The sequence below is a fragment of the Pungitius pungitius genome, chromosome 4, assembly GCF_949316345.1.
Source record: "Pungitius pungitius chromosome 4, fPunPun2.1, whole genome shotgun sequence".
In the NCBI taxonomy this organism is placed as follows: Eukaryota; Metazoa; Chordata; class Actinopteri; order Perciformes; family Gasterosteidae; genus Pungitius; species Pungitius pungitius.
Window position 1 is genome coordinate 8,735,698 of NC_084903.1, and position 16,450 is coordinate 8,752,147.

At 46.5% G+C, this 16,450-nt stretch overlaps 1 protein-coding gene across 20 annotated transcripts in view; it reads left to right on the top strand.

The window, feature by feature from the left end:
- The first annotated feature begins 616 nt into the window (after window positions 1-616).
- Window positions 617-16,450, top strand: part of baz2ba (bromodomain adjacent to zinc finger domain, 2Ba) — a 60,658-nt gene continuing 44,824 nt past the window's right edge. For 18 of the 20 annotated variants that reach the window (XM_037454461.2, XM_037454487.2, XM_037454548.2 and 15 more), the window contains exons 1-2: window positions 617-922; window positions 12,383-12,425. The gene's annotated coding sequence lies outside the window, so the exon portion shown is untranslated. Of the gene's footprint in view, window positions 923-11,937; window positions 12,057-12,382; window positions 12,426-16,450 lie in introns of those variants that run through there. The other 2 variants (XM_037454470.2, XM_037454479.2) reach the window with 2 other exon arrangements.

The following is a 16,450-nucleotide window of genomic DNA, read 5'->3' on the forward strand; positions in this document are numbered from 1 at the left end:
TTTTGTATAGCAACTAATGTGTGAATCAGGCATTAAAAATGTATTTCATCAGTGATGGGTCCACCTGAGACCAACTTCACTTGGCTGAGCCACAGACCGTTCAATTGAGTCATTTAACACACATGCAAGATATATGTAATTAATAAGGCACTATTACAAATACATCTGTAAAGAAAATAATAATCAAGTGTTGCTGTGTGACACCCGAAGATGATTGAAGGCTATACTACACGCAGGGAGAATGTGATGTAGTTTCTGTAAATGCCGCTTTTAAGGAATTAATTCCAACCATAATGGACATAAAATATGGAATCCAACTGATCAAAGTTATAATAAAGTTGTGTCTTTCATGGGGCAACCCCCCCCCCCCCACCAACAAATTCGCGTGTTATTTTTTATTGTTGTCATTTTAGACGTAGCCTATTTATTGCGTTATTTGTTTACACTGGTGGCCAATAATCGCCATGTAGGGCCGTGCGGATTAACACGATAAATAAAAGTTACCGCCTCAAGCCGCCGGTGCTGCGCGTGCTCAACGGCAATGTCGCATTTAAAGTAATATAATAACGGTCAATAACTGTATCCTCACCGCGGCCGCCTGCACAAATAATAAGTTTTCTTTGTGTGGCGGTAGTGAGCTGACGTCAGGTCGGCTCCTTGAAGTGGAGCTGAATAAACCTTGAGAAGAGTCTCCTTCAATCTGCTGTTAGTAACTAACAGACACACACACACACACTCACTCACTCACACACCGAGACTCAATTACTGCCCAATTCCCTTCTTTATCATTCGTCCCCGACCTCTCTTTCATAACCAAAACCGAGCAAGGAAAAAAAGAGTCGAGAAGAAGACCGAACCCGAAGTGACAGTAGAACTAAAAAACCCTCGTTGGAAATAAGTAAAGTGTCGAAACTAAAGAAAGGTAAGTGTTTTATTTCACCGCCGCTGTTTAGCCCCTCGTCACAGCGCGAGCGATGCGTCGCGGAGAGCTGGCTTCGGCTCTACTTTCTTCGCTTCTTTTTCTTACAGCTTGTGTAAAACTGGTTGATAGTTTCTCGTGGTTGTATCTTGATCGAGTGGGAGATTTTTTTTTGTATTTTCGGTAGCGGTGCATTTTTTTTGTCAAATCCGTAAAGTTGTTTCCCCTCGTCTCTTTAATATAAAAACGAAGTGTTTTTCTCTTCTCGTTCTTGCTCCTCTGGTGAGCGGTGACCCGATAGTGGGAATCGTCTTTGTGTCCCTCTCTTCCCTTCCTCTCGCTGTTTGATAACTTGTTCAAATGTTTCGGAATTGAACTTTTCACACGGGCTTTCTACGGTTGTTGTCTGTTGTGCTGTTTTATCAACCGTGTGGTTGGCGGTTTTTGGTTGCGTGTTTATATATGTATTTGTGCTGGATGTTCGCAAACCGTCAAAGCGCGAGAGGGGGGGGGACGTTAACCAGCACGCGAGCCGCCGCCGCTGCGCCGTTAAAATGCACCCAACGGTCCCTCGACGCCAGAATAAAACAATTAGCGACAAATACATAAATACCCCCTTTCGGTTCGGATTAACTTCGGACGTAAAGTATAATATTCACCCCCTCACAGACACACACGTTGGGTCAGAGTTAGGGAGCTTTTGGGGGTCGCTCGTGCTGGCCAGTCCGCCGCGGAGCTGCTATCGCTTCCTCATACCGAGAGGCACGCGGGCTCGGCCGAGTTGTTGAAATTCATCCCTTTGTGTATATTACAATATCCTCCATTTTTTCTGCCCCTTCCAAAAACAACAAGGCTCTCGCCATCTTGGTTGTTTTAGATTCGTCCCCTAAGCACCCCCCCCAACTATCTCTCACACAAACACACGGGCTACTTTAAAAGGAAATGAATCCACGCTTCTTCTTCTTCTTTCATGTCGCAAGTTTAACCAAAGTTTTTGACACGATAGAAGAAAAAACGGTTTGTGGTTTTTGGGAGGAAGAAGAAGGTGTTAATGGATTGTCAGCGATGATTTGAAGGCAGTTTTATCCGAGAGAAGCGGCCGTTTGGGTCCGTGGTCGAAACGTTTGCTTCAAAAAGCTAAAATAAAGTGACGTAGTGTTCGTTGTATGTCCCGATTGTGTCTTTTGGAGAGAGGCAGGTGGACACGACCCCACTGTCTCCATGAAACGAAAGCGGCCGTGTCATTTTCAAGCAAACATGTTGTTAAATGTGATCCGAAAGTTTACTTTGTGCTGCCTTATGTTTATCCATGCAACTCAACACGAATGGATGAGGCACACGAGGAAGGAAAAGGGAAGAAAGAAAGAAAGAAAGAAAGGGAGCATATTAAATACCAAGAATCCCACGAAGGCAAGACCAGGAAAATGAGATGTAAATAACAAGTGATCAGACATCTTAGAAATAATGATGCGATTAAAAAGGTGCGCGCTGCCCTTTAAATACACCTTTATTGGTGTGTACATGTGTTTGTTTACACACAAGCGGAATTAATGTTTGACTGATGACTGACGTGTTTTAAGACGTGCCCACTCGCACGTGCGTCTCCCCGCCGCGCAGACACTGCCTCAACCCCCCCGGGCTGAGCTGAGCCACCGGTTTGCAGCAGTTTAGACTGGAGACTCTGGGAAAAATGGTGACCTCGTTTCATTTCTGTCATCCATCTTACGATAAAAGGTGATATTTTAGCTCGTGTATTCGCTCCGTCCCTCACAGTTAAAACTTGATCCCACTTTCTTTCCCCGTGTCCTGCAAGGCAGTTCCAGAAAGAGGATAGGCGGTGGAGAGGGAGGGGGGGGGGGGGCAAACGGAACAAATGCTTTGAAATGGAAAATCTGATCATTTCACCTCCCACCTCTTTTGTTTGCCCGTTTATTGCTGCAAAGCTGGAGTGCAGAGGAGCAGATGTTTAGCCAAACATGAAGGCGCGGTGCCTCTGTCCTTATGGGGATGGCTCTCCCTCCTCTCACTGCTGATGCATCGACATGACAGCTGCTTGATTTCATGGAGCTGCTAAGAAGCCATTAGTGGTATCAGTGAATTGAAACGGAACAGTGTCTCGACAGTTTTCCACCACTATTATAACTATCTGTTGTCGGCGTCATTTTGTCCTCTGTATTTTTGTCATATGCATGTGTGTGTGTGTGTGTGTGAGAGCTGCAGTTTCAAACCAACAAAACATGGTAATATATTTGTGCAGTGTGCTTTCCCTTAATTTGAGAGAGTGTGAGTAAAAACAAAACGGAGGAAAGGGGAACAAGTCTGTCAGAGTCTGTTTGCCATGTTGGTTTGAAATGAAAGCAAACTGTGCTACCTCAAGCACACTCAAATCAGAGATGTCTCTTCTTGCCAGGCCAAGAAAAAAAACCTCTCGGCTTGAGTTTCATCTATCGCTGTCGCGCTCTCTCTCTCTCTCTCAAATTGGAACTGTTGTTTTTGAGGAGATAAAGGAGGACGGCTGCTTGACTTGAACATTCAGGAATTAAGGATAGACATAGTTAAGCCCTATTTGCATGTCTACCAAAGTCACAGCAAACGGTTGCTATTGACTAAGCTGATTAGGTGAAATTAGGTTCACGAGCTCTGTGTCTGGGGGTGCTGAATCTGACAGAACTTGGGCAGCTTTTGAGAAGACAATCCCGTGTGCACACATGGCTATATTCTCTATAATCCTTTGCTATTGAATATAGGACTCCTTTTTCTCTTTTTTTCTTTCTATGTGGAGGAAACCCATAGTTTGTGTTCTTTTGTAAATGAAGTGAAGTGACATTTATTAGGTGTACACGATGGGTGCGCATCGATCAAGCCATCAGTGTGTTACAGTATCGCTGTGCAACGGGAGTGATGTCACAGCGAACGTATCAGTGCATTGTAACAACTTCCTTTGCTTTAATAAATGTAATAACAAAGCAAACGCCATACCAAAAGTGTGGGGATCCCCTTTACCGGTTGCAGAAACCTTTGGTATACATGTTACAAAATGAATAATTAACACGTTGTTTTGATACTGGTATCAGTACAGGCAGACATAACCAAAAAAATAGTATATGGTTCATTTCTAACAGTGTGATTTTGCAGCCAATTGAGCCAAACTTATCCCAACTGCATTTTCCACGGTATTACATAATTTATCTTACTTTACCACACTTTTGTTTAATTTACCATCATTTTTTAACGGTAGTGCTATATCAAGTATGTTCATCACTCCCATACTAAATATCCCATGCCACTTTAATCAGCATTTTGTATTTAGAGGGAGATTAGCTGGACCCACAAACAGTTCATTGATAATAACGGCCATCTGGGAGCCCTGTCAAATCTCTGCATGCTAGCGCTGACACGGAGCTGAGAAAATCTAGAGAGGAAGTTGAGGTCTGCTCTGTGTTAACCAAATGATTCAGGAACTAATGTTAGACAGACCCCTGGTCATAATTGCTCATCCCTCGCTGACCATCGGTCAGCCTTCACACGCACGCACAAAAAAAACAACGATAACAACTGAAATAATGCACCAAGAGACGCAGGACTTTTAATCCCACAAGGCTAATGGTCCTTTGAGAAGAAGCCACGTTTGGGCAAAGGCCCTAAAAAGCTCCCAGGCATTAGACTGATCGGGCCTTTTATTGCTACAGACCCAACCGCCGCGCCTGTCCCCGCCCCGCGCTGATGGCCCTGGCTGTGCGTTGTCACGGCGCCCGGCAGTCAGCTCGCGTATTGGAACGTGTTCACATGCGGGTTAACGTCCTCTGAGCAGGAAAGTCGGTTAGCTCTCAGTTGATCTACCTAACCTTATGTTGCCTTGCTATTTCGGTAGCCCCGGTAGGTACGCTGGACGTCCCGATAATCATCAGGTTACACAAGACACCGTCCAAAGTGCGTGCTCGCTGACGGCCACTTTTTGAAGGCGAAGCCTCTTTAAATATTCGAGCTGGATTCAAGCAGAACTGTCTGCTCGCTTGTCGGTGTAATGAGAACTGCATCTGTGTTTTGAAAAGCCCAGCTAATGAGATAGGGCCCGTAAGCCCACTGTTGTAACAAATGAACAATCTCGACTGTTAATTAAGACTAAACAAATCAACAGCCGTTTTCGTTGTCTGTACGTTTCTGCGTGGATTACATATGGTGGATTAATTACCGAACAATAACCAGTGTAAAGTGCAAGCGGGTCACCCTGCGTTGACTTTCAGGAGACAGGAGACGGAGTGGCCAAATTTGGGAGGGAAAGACGATGAGCTGCTTCTTGGCTGCTCGTCCCCCGGGCCTCTATTTATCATTCAATGTGAGAATTTCCTTGATGAAAGTCAAGGTTGTTTGTGCTGGCTCCGTCTCATTTCGGATGCCTGTTTCTTTCCACCAGCAAGGTGCAAAGGTTGAATTCCCCCTTCCAAAGAGAGGCCCTGTTTAGAGAGCGTGCGCTAGTTTTCTTTTAATGAAGTCTCAAACGGTCCCGATGATTTTTCCACTTCAAGGTTGTTTTTGTAAATGTAACATTAGAGTGGAAGGAGAAAATACAGATGCACTTGACGTCTCGTGGAGCCATGGAATATTGTGCACACGAGTGTGAGTCATTTGCTGTTTGCCTCCAACACAGAATCACGTTTTAAAGAAGAAGGTTATCACTTTATGAAAGCTGAAAGCATCCAATTAATGCCCCCACCCCCCAAAAATGGCATCAATATGGAATGATTTCTTCTCTACAATAGAAATAACACAAGTGTAACGAATAAGCCTCTTAACATTAGTTGAAACAGGCTGGATTGGATCAGCATAAACATCATATTTGGGTTATTCTATACCTGCCCATATTGTCCAGGATCCCATCAGTTTGTGTTTGTAGGAGGAACTCGATGATGAAAATGAGGACTGGGAAACCTGCTATTTGATGTTTACCCCACCTTGACATTATCAATCTGTAGCAAAGAGCCCGTCTTTACTCCTTTCCCCACGATTCTCCCATGCTGGCTGCGCGCGGATGGGAAAAAAAGAACACCGCTGAATGGAAAAGAAATGGGCAGACGGTTTCTCTGATGTGGGAATAGGAACGATATGGTTTTCTTTACTGGTGCGCCTCCCGGCCCACTGGGCTTCTTGATGATACTATAGAATAGCTAGTAGCAGGCAGGGGAGCTGTGAGGTGGGTGCTTGGATGCACATAGACACATACACAAACATCCACACATACACACACAGACACTTGCTGTCAGAGCACTTACGCATAGGGACAGGACACACACACACACACAAACACATAGATGAGATTGCGCCTCGACAGCCCCCATTTATTGATCTTCTTCAGCATTTAAAATCTGGTCACTCCTGCCACAAAGGCTTTTTATTTTAGCTGCGCTGGCAAAGACTGCTCCGAGCTAAGCCAGAATTTTAAATATTTAACTCCTACGGAGCGCCATGAGAAATGACAAGGACGGAGGACGGAAACAAACAGGAGAGCACTTGTGAGCGATGCAGTTGTCTATGCGTGTGTTTGCTCAGTTGTTTTATGCACACCACACTCGTACAATCAGCGGTCGGCTGTGTGGGCGGTACTGTGTCGCAGCAATAAACTGTACACAATACGCTTTTCCCTTCGTAAAGTTTTTTATCTGGAATTCCTATTTATCTCCAGACAAAAATGATTTAAATTTTAACTAGCGCTGACCCACATTAGCCTCACCTTGTTAGGAGCGGCAGCCGAAATGCTTGATATCATCGGATTAGTCATCACTGAACTGGGGACAAGCCGTTGTTTTTAGCATTTCAACGCTAGAAACAGGTACTCATGAGAATAAGAGACGACCCAACAGTGTCTTATCCAAAGAAGCTCCACAGCACGCGGCCTCACTCCGAGCCTAGTCTCTCTCTCTCTCTCTCTCTCTCTCTCTCTCTCTCTCTCTCTCTCTCTCTCTGTGTCTCTGTCTCAGGTTCTCGCTCCACACTAAACAAGATAGTGAAACATTTATTCTCCATTCGCCTTCCCCTAAGTGTCCTGTTAGTCCCTCATGGTGCAAAGGAAATTATCTGACTAGCCCCCCTGTTACACACTGCGTTTTGATATAATTTGTCTGGAAAAGGTCAAAGCCCATTGCGGCGTCTTTCGTTGTAGTGAAAATGGATGTTGCATTAACTTTACTTATTAAAAAGCCAAACCACGAGGCCTCCTTCCTGCTGCTGTCGTTGTTTTTCTCTTGTCCCGTAATGAAAGCCCCAGCCCCATTCGGCCTTTGGCATTGTCCCGCTTTCCCCCCTCCTTTCTCTTTATCTCTGTGTCTGTCTGTCTCTCTCCCCCTCTGTCTGTCTCTCTCTCCGCCGCTTGTGCTCGCCCTCTTTCTGAACGATGACACTGAGAGACAGCTGTAACGTGAGACGCCTCTCGATCCTGGCAGGGGCTTGGAAAGCCGAGGCAGAAGGGAGGGAGAGGGCCTTTATCTGAGACCGGGGGCGCTGACCTCCCTCATTCCCCTTCTCTTTCTCTCCCTGTCTCTATGTCAGCGAGCATATCCTCTCCTCCCCACCCCCAAGCAGAAGCCAACGCTGCACTCTTAAAAAAGTGGAGCGTTGTGCTGTTGACAGCGTTCTGAGCTGCGTGTTGCTTTTTAAAATCTCGCCCATCTTTTGTCTGACTCATGTTATGTTGTCGAGGCTTCTCAGCATATAGGGAGTGATAATTGAGTGGCATATGTTTGTGATCTGTGTGTGGGCAGTGCGTGTGTGTGTGTGTGTGCATGCGCGTGTTTGGATGTAGATGGAAAGATCCACACATCCTCCAGGCTACGGCTGCTAAATCCTCTGTGAGAGCTCCCGTGTGTAATCCAAACATTTAGAGCTAATTTAAGCATGCAGGCAGGAGCAGCATCCTTTAGGAAACAACAGCTCTCTCCTGCTCCCTCTCGCTCTCTCCCGCTCTCCATCCTCCACTTTGTGTGTGTGTGTGTGTGTGTCTGTGTGTGTCTGCGTGTGTATGCTATGTACGTGTTTGTGTGTGCATGTCTTGTTGTCGCTGGAGGGAAATGAAAGCACTCAATCACTCACCTGTCAGAGCACTTCAAATTCTGACCATAACACGCACACACACACACACACACACACACACATATGAACACACACACACACATTTACCCAGGAGGGTTTGACAGGACTGGCCCTTTATTGACTCCCTTGATCAAGGAGACAGCAGATCCATTTAATAGAAACTGCACACAAATGCGAACACACACACACACACACACACACACACACACACACACACACACACACACACACACACACACACACACACACACACACACACACACACACACACACACACACACACACATCTAAACAAACACAGGCATTGAAATCAAAGTGGATTCACATCTGCTCTCCACACAGAGCCTCTGTAGCACTTTCCTCTCCTGCAGCAGGGCTGGTAGTCATTTCATATTGCGGCTGTATTGGGTGTTGAATAAAATCTTGAGAGCCAACACTAACAGACGTCACGGCCATTTTCACAGAGGTGCACGCCAACAGTTTCCTCTTTGTTGCAGATGTCTTGACACCGATTCGGCCCCTCTTCGCCCCGTCTCGTGTTATTATTGAGTGGAGGTGTTGTGAGGCAAGCACGGCGCTGGTCATAGGCATGTTCTGTTGGCCTTGTCCCCCCCGCCCCCCCTGTGATCCCCACTCGAACGTGTTTTGCGCTGAGTGTTTTGGAAAGACGAGTTAGCCAAGAGGTTGCTGGGAGGCGATGTGACAGCTGTGCTGGTCACGGCTATGCTGACCTTCACACGTCATGCTGATGGATAATCACGGCTGTAACGACACACCGGACCTGTTGAGCTAGGGGGGGCTCTGCTGCAGCCCGGCGGTCCGCTCACACGCCGCACTGATGCCGTTGTTACTGAACGCAAGTCTGGGCAGTCACTGGTGAGGCCACGACGACCTCACATCTGTAGAGTTATCTCGAAAAAAAAGCAAGGAAGGAAGTAGATTGGCCAATGCTGCAGTAGGCCGTTATCATAGCAACACAAAACCGTGCACACAAACACGGGCAAAAAGAGACAAACGCACACAATCTTAGCTTGGTATTCCTCATATATATATTTATATATATATATTCTACCTCTCAAATGGATCAGACTAATGTTCTGAGCTTTTCGCCGGTCTCAGAGCGCTTTACTTTGTGTGTGTATTTGTAACCCGTTCCCTTGAGATGGGACTTGCTCCATCAAGTCAAGGAAGAAACCATTTAGTGGAATGACAAACACACACGCACACACGCGCGCACACACACACGCAGCACCAGGAGGATTTGAATTGCACTTAGACAAACGTTTCTCACACACAAGTTCTTTATTCCTCCGGCCCGCTCCCTACTTCGCCCTGAACACACACTTACTCACATACAAAAGGTAGTTGTGCAGAGATTCCATTTTGTCAGCTTTCAGCCCCAGATCGTGTAACAATAAAAGATGCTGCCCTGCAGTTAAACACTGCCAGTAAATCACAGGGCAAAGAAAGCTGGGAGAAGCACTTATTTTTAAGCAGCATGAGAGACCACACCGGGGGGAAGGGGGTTGAGAAAGATAGGAAGGGAGAGAGAGAGAGAGAGAGAGAGCGTGTCTTTGTGCACTGTGTACTGGCATTGTGTGTGATGAGGAGATGAATCACTGCTATTTAGGGATTGGTTTCCTGCAACTGATTGTGTGACGACTCAGTGGCCGACGGACTGTCAAGACTTGCCTGTTTTGTTCCGAGGGTCTTCAGGAAAATGTCCGCGGCCAAATCCCCCGAGCTGAGCTCCCACAGGGCCCGGTGTGCCGGAGATCAACAGAGACAAACACCTCGCCAGTGTCGCTCTTCTAACAAAACATCAAATATTAAAACGCAAGGGATTTTAGGCCAATCTCAATGTGTGTGTATTTAGAGTACACTTGTTTTCCCTGCTCAAACTGCACTAGAGGTTTTTGTGAAACATGGTGACCGACATTTTTTTCCCCTTCTTTTTCTTCTTCTTCTTCTTCTTCTTCTTCTTCTTCTTCTTCTTCTTCTGCTTTTCCTCTTTTGTCTTTCTCTCTTTCTGTGGCTGTTAAAAAAGGAGGAGTCTGACCCTCACATTTAACCCTGTGCAGAGGCCTGAGAGCAGCTGAATGAATCCTAAAGCAAAGTCAACATCTGTGTGGCTGAGGCAATGGGGCTTATTTCAGATTAGGAAACCAAACAAGACAATTTAGGCAGACGTCATGACAGTCCTGTTGAACACCCTCCGTGTGCGAACACGCCTGCAGTGTAAATGCACGGCGCTCTAACTTTAACAGAGAGTTCCATTTTCTTGTTCGGTTTGTTTTTTTGCTGTTAGACGGAAATGACTATGAATTGCCGGCTATAAAAACAAATTAGTAGTGAGTTCTGCGATGACTTTGGGCCGCCATTTATTGTGGCACTTTGTTTGTCATAGGCAGTAACAAACAGCTTTGTGTAACGTGACTAACTACATGTATTCTGCACAGTGAATCCTTCTTCTTCTTCACGAGTTATTATTTCCCTTTTTTGCCTGACGTGTCAGTGAACTTAATATCATTTTTGGGGAGTTTCTGTTGTCCGTCAGACAAAGCAAGATATTTAAATATATTCAACTTGCGTGTCAGAAGGCACCCTTTGACAGCCCAAACGATGAAAAATAATAATCCTTCTTAATTGAAAATGAAAACAATTGTTAGCCGCAGCCGACATTGTACGATAGTGACATGATTCATGAGGACAGTGCGTTTTGAAGGAGGCTGCAAATGGAAAAAATGCATGTAGTGCGATATTTTATCTGCCGTTGATGTAAAACTGCTAATATCTTGCAGTAAAATGAGGTTAATAGACTAACAGCCTGACTCTCAGTCAGGCAAATGATGGCAGACAGCACTGGCTTTCTTATCCAGTGTAATTCACCTGCCTCGTGGCTGGCAAATCATTTTCTGTGCTGAGGCCCTATGAGCAGAGATCCTTTAATCATCCACTAATAGGCTTTTATGAAAAAGCTGAAGATGAATTCAGCCTACCTGGCTTTCTGTTATCATTATCACTGCGATGAGTTATCAAAGTATTTGTGTGGGTCTGTCTGTGTGTGTGTGTGTGAGAGTGTAGATAATGAAGGGAACCATTGCAGTTCGATCACTGCGATTATCATCAACACCATCAGTGCGGGGGATTTCTGTTTAATGATAAATTGAGCTGTAATGACAGATGTGCGTTGCATTATGGGCCGCGGACTTTGACGTTACTGGAGGGCATCTAGAAAGACACAATTAGCTCCAATACATCCATTCACTCAGCGTGGGTGTCATTCATACAAGGTCCAGGAACATTTAGAGGAACTATTATAGAAATCCACACAAAGCTGTGAAAACGACTTCTCTCTTAAACAGCGTGTGAGAGATTCTGTCGTTGAATGAAATATTTTAGAATCTTAATAGTTGACCGTTGCCGCGGTGATGAAGTGCACCACCAGGCGTGATTCTGTTCCCTGGGACCAGATGGATGTGTTTACTGTCAACACAACCTTGTTATATAGCTACCCCTCCACACACACACACACACACACACACACACACACACACACACACACACACACACACACACACACACACACACACACACACACACACACACACACACACACACACACACACACACACACACACAGTCTGTGTGAGTCGGAGCCCGCTTCCAAGTGTATGTGTGTTCGTACCACCGGGCTCCCCTCCAGAGTCCCCGTGTCAGTCGGACGTCGCCGATATCGAACGCCACACGCACGCTACTGTGAATAAAAGCAGTAAAACCTGCGCGTGTTTGCTTGCCGCAGCCCAGCACACAGAGCAGGGTGGCGTCTGTTATGGTGAGCCACTCAGATTAGGCTCTGCGAGAGCACAGGAGGGCCCAAGAGACAATGCGTGAGAGATTGGGCGTGAGAACGCCGCTAAGGCTTGGTTCTCTGCAAGAGCCGTCTTGTATTTGGGGGAAATATCCTCACACTCAGAGCTCCAGTGTGGAGATCCATTTCTAACAAACAGGTTTCGCAGGCCAGGGCTCGGGAAGAAAGATACTTGTTGTCTGTGTGAGTATCTTTCTGTGTGTGTGTGTGTGTGTGCGTGCGCAGCTGTGTTTCAGATGTTACTGCACTTTTTGTTTGATGTGTCTCAGACCACAAATACTAAGCTGTGTAACTGTGAGCTTGATATCCAGCTACTATTAGACGGCTAAATCCCCTTCTCTCAAATGGAAAAAAAGAAACAACATTTCCTGCGTTTTTGTTTTACACATTACATGTATAAAATGTAACATACTATCATAAGAGAAAGCACGCTGGAAACACACTTCATTCAGCCAGACTGTATTTGTTATCCTGAACCACAGCAATCCTTTTTTTTGCCTCTTCCCCAGGTGTTACAGCAGTTATGTCAAAGAGCTGAAGACATCTCTAACAGTGAGTACACAGTATACTTAACAATATTCACATTTCCTCTCTTTCACTCCGGTGCCCCCGGCGTATGTATTCTGCGTGTTACAAAATAGTTGGAGCGTGACTTTTATAAATATATACTCTCACTCACTTCTGCTTTTACACTGTTTTTTTTCTTCCCTTCTTCTTGCTTTGGCCCGGTAGAACAAACTTGCAGACTCCTCCAGTTTCAGGCCTAATTTGATTTTCATTCATTCAGTGAAAGACGATGTTTCTTTTTTTTCTCTTCCCCAATTAAATTTAACAAGAGCCCCTTGAAAAGCAGTTGTTATGATTGCAATACAAATTCGGTTCATTCAGTGAATCAAGCAATTAATTAGATTTCTCCCATTCTAATCAGAATATTTGTCTGAAACGTGCGCTCCTAATAAACATCCTTTGACTCTGCGAGGTGTTCGGATCCAAATTTAAATTGTTGTTAGCCGTGCCCTGCAGTGCCTCTGGGTTTTGGGTGCAGCGTGAATCCCCTCCACTCTCTGTCCTCTCCTGTCTTTTTTTTCCCTCTGCTTTCTCACTCTCCTTTCTGTGTGCGAGTCAGCAGCACTCAGGGGCGCGGCTGCGTCCTCGAGGCTTCAGTTTGCACACACACGCACCGAGGTGGCAGTTTGTTGTTCCACGCACAGACAATGACTTGCACTTCTTCCCTCTCCTGCCGTACTCGATGGCCCCAGTTGGTCCGGTGTCACCAGATCAAATGGCATCTTTTGTAAAAGAGTTTTTTGTCTTTTTTTGGGGGGGGGGGGATGCATGTTAGGCCCCTGGAGTGGCTCTTGGGACTCGTATGTTAGTAGGCGTGATTCCATCTAAGTGGTGCGGCCTCAACTCTGGCTGTGAATGATATCATGTCTCCTGCCGGTTGGCACAAGCTGGGTTGTACCATTTCTGATAAGTATTGATGAGCCCTCTCTTGGGGAATCAATTTCTAGGGAGGTGGCTGGTTGTGTGTGTGTGTGTGTGTGTGTGTGGTGGTGGGGGGGGGGGGGGGGGGATCTACAGCCTTGTAGATCATCCCCTACATTCATGTCTTGGCTGCCTGGCTTCTCCTGCAGCCCCATGGAAAACGAGCACAGCGGAGCACAGGGAGAGATGGAGCTCATCCAAAACAGCTCTAGTGTAATTAGCTGACATTTGTTGCTTGGAAGACAAGAGAAGGAGAGAGGAAAGAGCCGCTCAACTCAAACACCCAAAGGAATATGCAAATGTTGAGAGAAGAACGAAGGGAAAGAGAATTGTGTCTAATGGCATGGGGATATAATTATATTACATTCACGTGTGTGTGTGTGTGTGTGTGTGTGTGTGTGTGTGTGTGTGAACCCATTGAACTCTCTGTGAGCATATTTGTCAGTGTTTTTGCCTCTACTAGGCATAAAACCATTGGTCTCCAGAAAGGAGAAACAAATATGTCAGTGAAAGACTCTGCTCGGACACGACACCTTTGTGTCTCGGCCGTTTGGCGTTCTCGCTGTGCAGAGCGTGTCTTTCGCCCACACCAGATACACGACACGGCCACACAGCGCCCTGAAGAAGCGGCCATCCACAACCCGGCTGATGCTCCGGTTCCAGGAAGGCTGTGCGTGTGTGTGTGTCTGTTCACTTGCACGTAATGCGCATGGACGCTCCGGGCTTAAGCCAAGGTGCCGCGGCAAAGGAGCGGCGATGCTTACGCAGCCCCATCTGCTTGATCCAAGCTGGAAATGCAATGCCTTTTAATGACAAAGTACGAAGTGGCTGGGAGGTGTGCAGCAAAGGGGGAGCAGCGAGGGGGCTGCGCGCATGTTTGAGAGTGAGCGAGTGTGTGTGTTGTGTGAGTGCGAAATAGAGAGGAATAAAGGGAGAGGGAGACGGGGAGAGAAAAACATCTCGAAGGTCAGAAGCAGCGGGCGGCCGTAGGGGAGAGACACGTGAGACAGAGATAGTCTTGCGTCAGCCCCACAGCAGTCCGCTCTTTATATGTGTGTGTGTGTGTGCGTGTGTGTGTGTGTGTGTCCTGTGCGGCCAGCATTTCCATCCGCATCCCACCGTGTGTTACAACGGAGCAGCATGCCAGTGTTTCTATTCTGAGTGTCTTGATCTCCAAGGATAGACGGACAGAGAGACAGACAGAGAGACATATTGATAGATAGAATTCGATGAATAGAAGGTAGACATGCAAATTGATAGATAGAATGAAACAAGATAAATAGAAGGTAGACATGCAAATTGATAGATAGAAGGAAAAAAGATAAATAGATAGATGAACGATAGATAGATGGAGTTGTGCATACATGTTGTACATTACCGCAGTCACTCATTGAGCTACAAATTATTTTTTTACATGGCTCCTGTGACAGTGGAAGAGGAAATTACACCTTCTAGCCTGAGGGGAGAGAATTTGTGTGTCTCGCTGCCTGTCAGAGGAGCTGAAAAGGGTTTCATCCATTCCCGCCGACTACTATCATTTTTCAGCTCTTATTCATGAGCCTTTTGTTTCTCGCTGTGTCTTTTCCCCCCCCCCGCTCCTTCTTCTTCCCCGTGCCCTTTAAACTGCTGCTCTGTTGGATTGGGGAAGTGTTCAAGATAACTCCTAAACATTTAGTACTTTGCACTTGCCTCCGAGCTAAGATTGTTTAAAAAGAAGCCGCCGTGAGATTTGTCCTCGGGACAGGAAGCGTTGTAGATTCAGCAGACACACTCCCAGCATTAGTTGGGTGTTACCAACTCAAGTCTCTCTCTCTGTCCCTCCACACACACACACACACACACACACCGACTGTTCCCCATGTCGCCTGTTCTCAACAGGGTTCGGTCCTCTAGCCAGACATTTCATTTCATTCACCCCCGTTGCCAAACAGCCCCCCCGATCCCTGTCACCGTGGCGTGGGGCGAGGCTGCTCTTTTAGAAACCCTTGTGCCATGAATCACTGCTTGCACCCGCGGGACCCTCAGTCCACTCGGGGGCTGCCTGTCCCAGTGTTATAATGTGCCTGGTCTTGAGGGGGCCATTTTGAATGGAGGGTCACACAAAACAGGAGCTAAAGGACCCAAGCTGTGAGCTTTCCCAGAGAGGGCAACAATGGGAGTGGGTTTCTGTGTGTGTGTGCGAGCGCGTGACGTTAATGTGTTTGTTGTAGTGGGGAGATGTTGGACACACAGTGCAGAGTTTGGGTGTCGTAATGTAACGTAATTGCATGCCAGTCATTTATGAAACACAAGGAGCCCCCGTACATCACAAAGCTTTTAGCCCCACACACGCTGGACTGCAATCCGAGCTCCTCGGACTCGGGGGCTAATGCCTATTTGACGGTCAGGTTAAAAAAACAACACATGGTCAAGCCTTTGCTTTCATGCACATATCTATTGGACCAGCCAACCCATTGGCTCACTCAACAGCGTTCGCTATTGCCAGGCAGAGTTATCAATTACTGAACTGGTTGATGGGGGTCATTTTGGGACATTTGTGTCGCGTGTCCCTTTGAAAAAAAAAGTTCGTCAGGACACATAGTACAAGGGTGTGATAATGAATCCGTCACATGCTTTATGGGGTTTAAAGGTGCAAACCAGCTTGTACGCATCGGCCTTTCACAGAGTTCACTGTCGTGTTGGCTGAATATACACAAGTCACCAAACTACATTTGTTAATATGAATATTAGTAGGAGACCACACACCCTGTGCCCCCCCCACCTCCCCTATGCCACCCTCACGCCAGCTGTTGCCCTACGAGAGCCTCCATATTTATTGGGTCTATCTGCAGCTTTTATGGCCGAACCACATCTCCTTAACTGTCTTTATTCCATGGCCTCTGCTTCTACTGCGGCCCCTGGTCTCTTGACGTCCTCCCCAACTTCCTGCCCCCCCCCCCCCCCCCCCCAACCAACCTCTTTGACAGATCTTCTTTTCTTCTCCCCGATTTGGGGAAAAAACCAGACACACGTTGGTCCGCTATGGACCTGGTTTTCTGACTACAATGTTTATGCCAGTGGCTGGAAATCATTTGTCCCTACTGGGCCAG